Source organism: Pinus tabuliformis, chromosome 4_2, assembly GCF_031772625.1.
Source record: "Pinus tabuliformis cultivar Carrire ecotype Pingquan chromosome 4_2, CPIR1, whole genome shotgun sequence".
NCBI lineage: Eukaryota > Viridiplantae > Streptophyta > Pinopsida > Pinales > Pinaceae > Pinus > Pinus tabuliformis.
Genome location: NC_142304.1, coordinates 1,135,885,210 through 1,135,895,689, shown reverse-complemented (window position 1 = coordinate 1,135,895,689; position 10,480 = coordinate 1,135,885,210).

Genomic DNA, 10,480 nt, shown 5'->3' with positions numbered 1-10,480 from the left:
CACAGAGATTTTCCCCTGGATCCCAAAACCGGGACTACCAGCTTGATTTTTCATTATGTTTCCTTCAATGTTACAATACATATATATACATGCCAAAGCATCCAAAACCATAGACCAAAGACCATTGCGCCCAAAACCATGTGCAAAAATCATGCACAAAACCATAGGTAGGTTTGCCCCACCTAATATAGGGTCTAGAAAAAATTTCCCCGGGGGGCTACCCACCCCCCTCAAACCCCCTATGACCCCCCGCTACATAATCGTCGCAACGAAGGGTGGGCTCTACCCCCCCTCTAACCCCCAGTTGACTAGGGAAGCTAGTCGTGGAAAGAATATAACACAACCCAATAGGCCCCTCACCTGTGATCCTGTGGTGCAGGGTTGTCTAGGGGCTAGGGCTTAGCCCGACTCCTCCCCCAAATGCGTGTTCACCAAAATTTAAATAAAACCTTTCAATGTTGGTTAAATAAGGAACATATGTGGCGTGGTGGTGCTGGCCTTGGTTGATATGTGTGAGGTCACAAGTTTTAATCTTGTGGGGTTACTGTTCAACCTCCATAAAATTTTAACTGGCCATTGGGAGGCCACGTGGCTCCTCCTAATTGGTCCACGCAAACCAACCATTAACCAATAAAAAATCACCATGCCACAACCAATCAAACAATGACAAGTGAAAGTCATTCATAGGCCCACTAAAATACAAATTCAACCCATTCAAATGCCCAGTCAGCATACGAATTGCTAACTGGGTGTACCTGCAACCCTTTTTCCAAAAAAAATTAGATGTTTATGAAATCGATCAAAACTCAATTCTGGGAACATCCGAAGTTTGATTTGAGTGAAGCGAGTTCCACTTGATTTAGATCACTGAGATCTATCCAATCACACAAGTTTCGAGCTGTATCACACACTTTCAATTTTGAGCATTATTTGATCCTCCAGATTAAATAACCAACATATAAACATGACAAATCAACCATAATGTCACCATCATAATCAATTCATATGCTCGTAGATCACAATAGAAACTACATATTATTAACATATGAAAATTCCAACCAAGTCAGGGACTTCCACGTACTACCCGACCATAGATTGGGTTGAACCAAATCTTTCAAGTTCAACCAATCACCCCCGCACCATATGCCAAGCATGAATGTGGGATCTCATGGAATAACTAAAACAGAACCAAACCAGGGCTTCTAGAGGCCAAACCACCGCAACCCTCAACTAGTGATTCCATCTCACGGTTGGACATCACTAACCATCACTATATCAGTCTCCATCCAAGTTATCCAGGGCTCCAGAGCATTTGTTCCAACCCGACTTCCAGGACTAGTAACTCAACCCACAACTGTCGCCGGTCTCCAAAGTGTTTATCCAACCAAGGCTTCCAGGACTAATAAATCAACCTACTAATGGCTTGAGATTTTTTATCCAACCAAGGATTACAAGACTAGTAACTCAACCCAAGTTGTTACAAGGCTTCCAGATCATTTGTCCAACCAAGGATCCAGGAACTAGTAACTTAACCCACAGCCAAAGGAACATGATCACCAACCAGAAAACAAAGATAAAACCCACAACACCATGACTATCTAGGAAATAGAAAGGCTAGGTAAAACCACTGTCAATGTGGTGTAGGTAAATTCTAAGTGTGGATACAAACAATTCCTGTAGCCCAAGAGAGCAGGTCTAGCCACAAACAAACAATCTATAGAAAATCTCCTTAAGCTAGAATCAAATAAGAGGGCCTACCTCTTAGTACGCTATTTCGCTTAGCGATGATCCTGCTTCCTTACTCCAACTATCTTTCGTTTCCTTTCTTCGAATACCTGAAACAAGCAAACAACAAACGTGATAACAAGTCAAGGAACATTAAGCCATCAAATGTAAGATAACACTTTAATGTAGGAAATAAATCAATAGTTGTATTCATATAAGTTCAGAAAGAGATTACAACCAATGCCTTGACGTTGTTGGTCTCCTCCGACATATCCGGGTTCCCACACTTCTGCTAGCATTATTGATATCCCCAACAATGGAATTTTTAAGGCTAGTCTCAAATCAAACCAAACACATTATTCTCCCTCAAACATAAACTAGAAAGCTACAAGCTATAGATGTCTTGCTGAAACTTCACACTCCAAAAACTCCAACAAAAAACTAGTTTTTCTTGGGAAAAAGAGAGGTTTATATAGCTTGGATGGAGGGGATATGGTTCTTCTTATCATGGGATAGGCCTTATCTCTTGGGTTTTTTCCATCTTAATAGGGGAAATGATCAGGTGCTCATGTCCTAAGTGTCGTAAAATTATCAAAATTTAAAGTGATTAGAACTGGTTCAAAGTTGAATGACTGAAAAGTGCTCGTCTTCCCGATTCCGACGCCGCAAACGGTTTGAAAAACGGTCGACGTATGAGGAAGTTATGGCAAAAAGAAGAATTTGTCCATAACATTAGAAATTTTAATTTTTCAAAAAAAAAATTAAAAAAGGAATATTTTGCCGGGCACGAAATCCGAGGCAACCACCAAACATTAAATGTAACTGCAGTTAAGTTGGCATAATTTTGGCAAGAGCGCCAAATTTGGCGGACCCTCCATAATTGGCGGAGCTATCTGGAGTTAACTAAAGTTAGCTGGAGTTTTTCTAGGGGCAAACTGGAGAAACTTTAAATGGCCATAACTTTGGCTAGGAAAGTCGGTTTTGGACAAAAAAAAATTATTTTGGGTAATTTCGACCTTCTGAAGCCATTGGTGCAGGTCTTACAGCCATCTAAGGTCATTTGCAGAGGTTTTGGAGCCGTGAAAGTTCTAGGAGCCACCAGGGCCCAGTTTTGTGAAGACTGTATAGGGTTGCAAGTATCCATTGGAGGTGATCCAATAGTCAATCCTGAAGGATTCAAGTGTTCTGAATCCATTTTTACCATCTATTTCTGATGTAGATGCTTCTATTCATCTGTATTTTCAATTTGAGCATTTAATAAAAACAAGGACAAGCCCGGTTGGGAGCTTTGGACCCAGCAGACGTAGCCCTGGAGGGGGTGAACTGCTTTATCAACTTCTTTTGCATTTGTGGTTGATTTATTTTGTAGATCAAATCCATTTTAATGTGCTAAACAGTAAAAGGAAATAACTCTGCTATGCTTAAATGGGTCATGAACAGCTGAAAATTTCATGTGTTTTCTTTCTGCAAGACATGGAAATCTTTTAAACATGTTTAATTCTGAATTGAATACCTTGCAAACAAATTTCAAGTAGTTTCAAATACAGATCAAGTTGGTATCAGAGCTCAGGTTTTTTGTGCAAAGATCTTCTAACTGTCTTGCAAAGTATTGATGCTTACCAGGTTGAAACTTAAAAGAGGGGAAGGACAGTTGACTAGAGAACGAGACAATCCTCAGTCAAGGAAGGCCAGAGAGCCATCACCTCCACCTTCAATTTCACCCTCAAGAGTCTCAGCAGAAGCTTCAAGGATGTCTGAACATGAAGGAGAAATTCCTATAGAGACAGATCCAAGAGAAGAAGAAAGAGTCTTCAGAAAGGCTTTCTTGGACCTCACTGAAATGGTGAGGATATTGTACCAAGAAAGAAATGAGAAATTGGCTGGAGAAGGGTCCAAACATCCACATGAAGGAGAGGGCTCTTCAGGAGCTAAGAAGGATGATGATCATTCCAAGAAAGGACATGGAGGAAATGGTGATCCACCACCCCCATCTTCACCTTCTTCCTCTTCATCTTCGTCTTCTTCTGTTCATAAGCATAGATCCTCTGGAAAAAGTCCTTTTTTGAAGCTTGATGTAAAATTTGAATTACCTATGTTTAATGGTGAAGTGAATGCAGAAAAGCTTGACAACTGGATTAGGCAGTTGGAAGTTTACTTGAGGATCCAGAATATGCATGATGATGCCACAAAGATTCAGTTGGCTTCTTTGAGAATGGATGGAGCAGCATTGGTCTGGTGGGAGGCCAAGACTAAAGAGGAGATCAAGAAATTTGGTAAGGTTACCTTAACATGGCCTGAATTTCTGTTAGCCATTAAAAAACAATTTTATCCTCTTGCTCACATGCAGAAAGCCATTATGAATTGGCAAAATTTCAGACAACTTAAGGGTCAAAGTGTCCAAGACTACACCCAAGAATTCAGGAGCAGAGCTCTCTTGTTAGGGGTAGATTTACAGACCCAAGAAACCTTGCTGAAATACATTGGTGACTTGCATAGCTACCTTAGACACACCATCTTTATGTTTAACCCTACTATCCTGGACGAAGTTTGTGTCCAAGCTACCCATTTAGAGGCAAGGGGAAAAAACACATTTGAAGAGGGTAGAAACAAGCCCCCCAAGGGGAAAAACAAAGAGCAAACCTCCAAGGGAAAGAGCAAAAAGAATGCATCTGTCAAACAGGAGAGTGAGAAAGTGATCTGTAAACACTGTTCTAAACCAAGCCATGAGGAGAAAAACTGTTGGAAATTATATCCTGAAAAAAGACCTCAATTTAACAAATCCAAAGGGAAACAGAAAACTGTTGCTACTACATCTACATCACAAGATTTAGGGGAAGATTCAGGTGATGAAACCAAAATTGCAGCGATGGGTTTGAAAAACTTGAAGGGAAAAGAAATTGAAACTCAAGCCAGCACTAGTACCTCAAACTGCCATGTACAAGCTCCTAATGAGGAAGAAAGAATTGAACTGTTTCATGTGAGGGTGATTTCAAAACATACTAAAATTGACACACTTTTTGATAGTGGGTCACAAGCAAACCTTATATCAGAGGACTTGGTCAAGCAGCTTAAACTTGAGACCGTTCCACATCCGAAGCCATATCCACTTGGATGGATTTGCAAGGATGCAAATTTACAAGTTTCAAGAAAGTGCACATTGCGCTTTGCAATTACTGCACATTTTATTGACACAGTTGAACTTGATGTGGTACCTTTTGATATAGCAGGAATTGTTTTGGGAAGTCCTTACTTGTTTGATAGGAAAGCTATCTTTCATCGCCATGAAAACAAATATCATATGTTCAAAGATGGCAAGGAGTTCATTGTTAGAGCTCATCGCAAGAAGACAAATATAGCGATGGTGAATGCAGGACAGGTAAAAAGGCTGGTCAATTCAAGTAAGAATTTTGTTCTTCTTATTATTAAGCCCAAGGTTGATGTGAATCATGAGTCATTTGACAATTTTGATCCAGAACTTAAATCGGATCTGTATGATGTAGTTGATGCATATCATGAGATGTTTCAGGAGCCAACAGGTTTGCCTCCTAAGAGGGAGATTCAGCATGAAATCCATTTGCATCCAGATTGTCCTCTTCCAAACATAGGCATGTACCGCATGTCTATTATGGAGAATGCTGAAATAAAGAAGCAAACCAAGGACTTGTTGGACAAGGGTTTCATAAGGCCAAGTACTTCGCCATGTGGGTCACCGATTATATTGATTCCAAAGAAAGATGGCACTTGGAGTATGTGTGTTGATTTCAGGGCCTTGAACAAGATAACGGTAAAGAATCGTTACCCACTCCCAAGGATAGATGATTTGTTAGATCAGCTAAAAGATGCTCGATATTTCACTAAGCTAGACTTGCGTAGTGGATATCATCAAGTAAGAATTGAAGAAAGTGACATTTGGAAGACAGCCTTTAAAACCAAACAACGACTCTTTGAGTGGCTTGTGATGTCGTTTGGTTTGTGCAATGCACCTGCAACTTTCATGCGGGTAATGGATGATGTCTTGCGTCCTTTTCTTGATGATTTTGTTATTGTCTACTTAGATGACATCTTAATTTTCAGCAAATCTAGAGAAGACCATGTCATGCATGTTAGAAAAGTACTTGATGTTTTGAAGAAGAATCAGTTATTTCTTAAAATGTCAAAGTGTGAATTTGGAAAGACTTCTTTGGTTTATTTGGGACACATAGTAGGAGGAGGTGCTTTGAGAATTGATCCTGCTAAGATTGAGGCTATTGTGAAGTGGCCTACTCCCAAATCCATAACAGAGGTAAGAAGTTTTTTGGGTGCAGCTCAATATTGGAGGAAGTTTATCTCTAACTTCTCTTCTATAGCAGCTCCTATGCATGCAATGACAAGTGTGAAGCATGCTTTCCAATGGGGAGGCAAGCATTAAAAAGATTTCGAATCTTTGAAAGAGAAGATTAGTTCAGCTCCAGTCCTTGCATTACCGGATTTGAGACAGCCATTTGAGATACAAACTAATGCTAGTGATTATGCTATGGGTGCAGTTATTCTACAACATGGTAAGCCTATTGCTTTTCATTCTGAAACTTTTAATGGTGCTGTTGTAAATTATCCTACATATGATAAGGAGTTGTATGCGTTGGTACAAAGCGTCAAAAAGTGGAAACACTACTTGATGGGCAAAGAAACTGTTATACATACCGACCATCAGCCCTTACAGTACTTGCAATCACAAAGCAAGTTACAACAGTCACGACACTTCAGCAGTTTGTTCAGCAGTTATAGTTTTCTTACAAGGCATAAGTATACACATTTTGCTGAAACGATCAACTACTACATATAAATAATCATGCTGCTTTCGATATTTTGGCAAACCTCCTACAAAATCCATAGAGATGCTCTCCCATGGTCTCGAAGGTACCGGAAAAGGAGTATACAAACCAAGCTTCCTGTTGCTAGGCTTGCTTGTAGCACATAACGAACAACCTCTTATGAACCTTGAAACAGAATCTACCATGCGAGGCCAATAGCAATACCTCTGTAGATGTGCAACTGTTTTGCTCACATCAAAATGGCCAGCAATAAGAGAAGAATGAGCTTCTCTTATGACATTTATCCTCTCCCCCTGTGGTATACACAACTTGCCCAAATGAAACAACAAATTGTTATGCATGTGATAGTCATTTTCATGACATCTTAATTTTCAACAAATCTAGAGAAGATCATGTCATGCATGTTAGAAAAGTACTTGATGTTTTGAAGAAGAATCAGTTATTTCTTAAAATGTCAAAGTGTGAATTTGGAAAGACTTCTTTGGTTTATTTGGGACACATAGTAGGAGGAGGTGCTTTGAGAATTGATCCTGCTAAGATTGAGGCTATTGTGAAGTGGCCTACTCCCAAATCCATAACAGAGGTAAGAAGTTTTTTGGGTGCAGCTCAATATTGGAGGAAGTTTATCTCTAACTTCTCTTCTATAGCATCTCCTATGCATGAACTGACAAGTGTGAAGCATGCTTTCCAATGGGGAGGCAAGCAGCAAAAAGCTTTCGAATCGTTGAAAGAGAAGATTAGTTCAGCTCCAGTCCTTGCATTACCGGATTTGAGACAGCCATTTGAGATACAAACTGATGCTAGTGATTATGCTATGGGTGCAGTTCTTCTACAGCATGGTAAGCCTATTGCTTTTCATTTTGAAACTTTTAATGGTGTTGTTGTAAATTATCCTAGATATGATAAGGAGTTGTATGCGTTGGTACAAAGCGTCAAAAAGTGGAAACACTACTTGATGAGCAAAGAAATTGTTATACATACCGACCATCAGCCCTTACAGTACTTGCAATCACAAAGCAAGTTACAATAGTCACGACACTTCAACAGTTTGTTCAACAGTTATAGTTTTCTTACAAGGCATAAGTATACACATTTTGTTGAAACGATCAACTACTACATATAAATAATCATGCTGCTTTCGAGATTTTGGCAAACCTCCTACAAAATCCATAGAGATGCTCTCCCATGGTCTAGAAGGTACCGGCAAAGGAGTATACAAACCAAGCTTCCTGTTGCTAGGCTTGCTTGTAGCACATAATGAACAACCTCTTATGAACCTTGAAATAGAATCTACCATGCGAGGCCAATAGCAATACCTCTGTAGATGTGCAACTGTTGTGCTCACATCAAAATGGCCAGCAATAAGAGAAGAATGAGCTTCTCTTATGACATTTATCCTCTCCCCTTGTGGTATACACAACTTACCCAAATGAAACAACAAATTTTTATGCATGTGATAGTCATTTTCATGACATCTTAATTTTCAGCAAATCTAGAGAAGATCATGTCATGCATGTTAGAAAAGTACTTGATGTTTTGAAGAAGAATCAGTTATTTCTTAAAATGTCAAAGTGTGAATTTGGAAAGACTTCTTTGGTTTATTTGGGACACATAGTAGGAGGAAGTGCTTTGAGAATTGATCCTGCTAAGATTGAGGCTATTGTGAAGTGGCCTACTCCCAAATCCATAACAGAGGTAAGAAGTTTTTTGGGTGCAGCTCAATATTGGAGGAAGTTTATCTCTAACTTCTCTTCTATAGCAGCTCCTATGCATGCAGTGACAAGTGTGAAGCATGCTTTCCAATGGGGAGGCAAGCAGAAAAAAGCTTTCGAATCTTTGAAAGAGAAGATTAGTTCAGCTCCAATCCTTGCATTACCGAATTTGAGACAGCCATTTGAGATACAAACTGATGCTAGTGATTATGCTATGGGTGCAGTTCTTCTACAGCATGGTAAGCCTATTGCTTTTCATTCTGAAACTTTTAATGGTGCTGTTGTAAATTATCCTACATATGATAAGGAGTTGTATGCGTTGGTACAAAGCGTCAAAAAGTGGAAACACTACTTGATGGGCAAAGAAACTGTTATACATACCGACCATCAGCCCTTACAGTACTTGCAATCACAAAGCAGGTTACAACAATCACAACACTTCAGATGGATGGGATTCTTTCAACAGTTCCATTTGGTAATAAGGTATAAGAAAGGTATTTTAAATAAGGTTGTTGATATGCTTTCAAGGCCTATTATTGGTGTTGTTACTTTACTTAAGAATGATTCCATTGTACATGATAGTTACATAGAACAATATGCATCTGATGATGACTTTAAAGATGTGTATGCTAACTTGAGTAAAGGAAATCATGTAGAGGAAAATGACTATCACATGCATAACAATTTGCTGTTTCATTTGGGCAAGTTGTGTATACCACAGGGGGAGAGGATAAATGTCATAAGAGAAGCTCATTCTTCTCTTATTGTTGGCCATTTTGATGTGAGCAAAACAGTTGCACATCTACAGAGGTATTGCTATTGGCCTCGCATGGTAGATTCTGTTTCAAGGTTCATAAGAGGTTGTTCATTATGTGCTACAAGCAAGCCTAGCAACAGGAAGCTTGGTTTGTATACTCCTTTGTCGGTACCTTCTAGACCATGGGAGAGCATCTCTATGGATTTTGTAGGAGGCTTGCCAAAATCTCGAAAGTAGCATGATTATTTATATGTAGTAGTTGATCGTTTCAACAAAATGTGTATACTTATGCCTTGTAAGAAAACTATAACTGCTGAACAAACTGCTGAATTATTTTTTCATCATGTATGGATTCACTTTGGTTTGCCTAATTCCATTATTAGTGACAGGGATTCCAGATTTGTGGGGAATTTTTGGTCCAACCTATGGGAGATGATGGACACAAAGTTGAAGAAAAGTACTGCTTTCCATCCGCAAACAGATGGACAAACCGAAGTTGTGAACAGAGCCATTGTGCACCTCTTGAGAGGTTATTGCAGCAAGCATCCCAAGCTTTGGGATGAACATTTTCACTACATACAACATGCTTACAATCGTGCCAAGCACTCTTCCACAAACACCTCACCGTTTGAAGCTTGTTTTGGTTACTTGCCAAAATCACCTCTTGATTTCATTCTTGAGAAAGATGTTGCCATTGAGGGACATAGTGACATTGACAAAGCTTGTTCATTCATTGAAATAATTCAGCAAATACATCAGCAAATTCAAGAACAGCTTGAGAAGATTCAAGGCAAGTACAAGGAAAGACACGATAAGCATAGAGTCGATCACAAGTTTCAAGAAGGAGATGAGGTATGGTTGTACATTAGTAAGGAAAGAATGCAAGGAGAAGGTAAAAATTTGAAGCCTATTCGTTATGGTCCATTCAAAATCCTCAAGAAGTTTGGAAATAATGCTTTTCAATTAGATTTGTCTTCCTACATGCAAATGTATTCTGTTGTCAATGTGGAGAACTTACGTTTGTATGAACCTCCTTTGATTGTTGATCATGAAAATGTTGTTCAGCTGCCATCTATAGAAGATTTCTCGCCAGAATTCTTAGATGAGCTGAAAGAAGATACAATCCTTGACAGAAGGACACGCACTTCAAGGAGGGGCAGTGTAGATTATGTTCGGGTTGGTTTCAAAGGCAGCAAACCGAACAAGGCAAAGTGGATGGAGGTGGACAGAGTGAGGGAGTTGTACCCTCACCTCTTTAATAGGTAGTTGAAGGCTTTTGGGGTCCAAAAGCTTCCCAATGGGGAGGCGTGATCAGGTGCTCATGTCCTAAGTGTCGTAAAATGCTCAAAATTTAAAGTGCTTAGAACTGGTTCAAAGTTGAATGAATGGAAATTTCTCGTCTTCCCGATTTCGGCGCCGCAAACGGTTCAAAAAACGGTCGTCGTATGAGGAAGTTATGGCAAAAAGAAGAATTT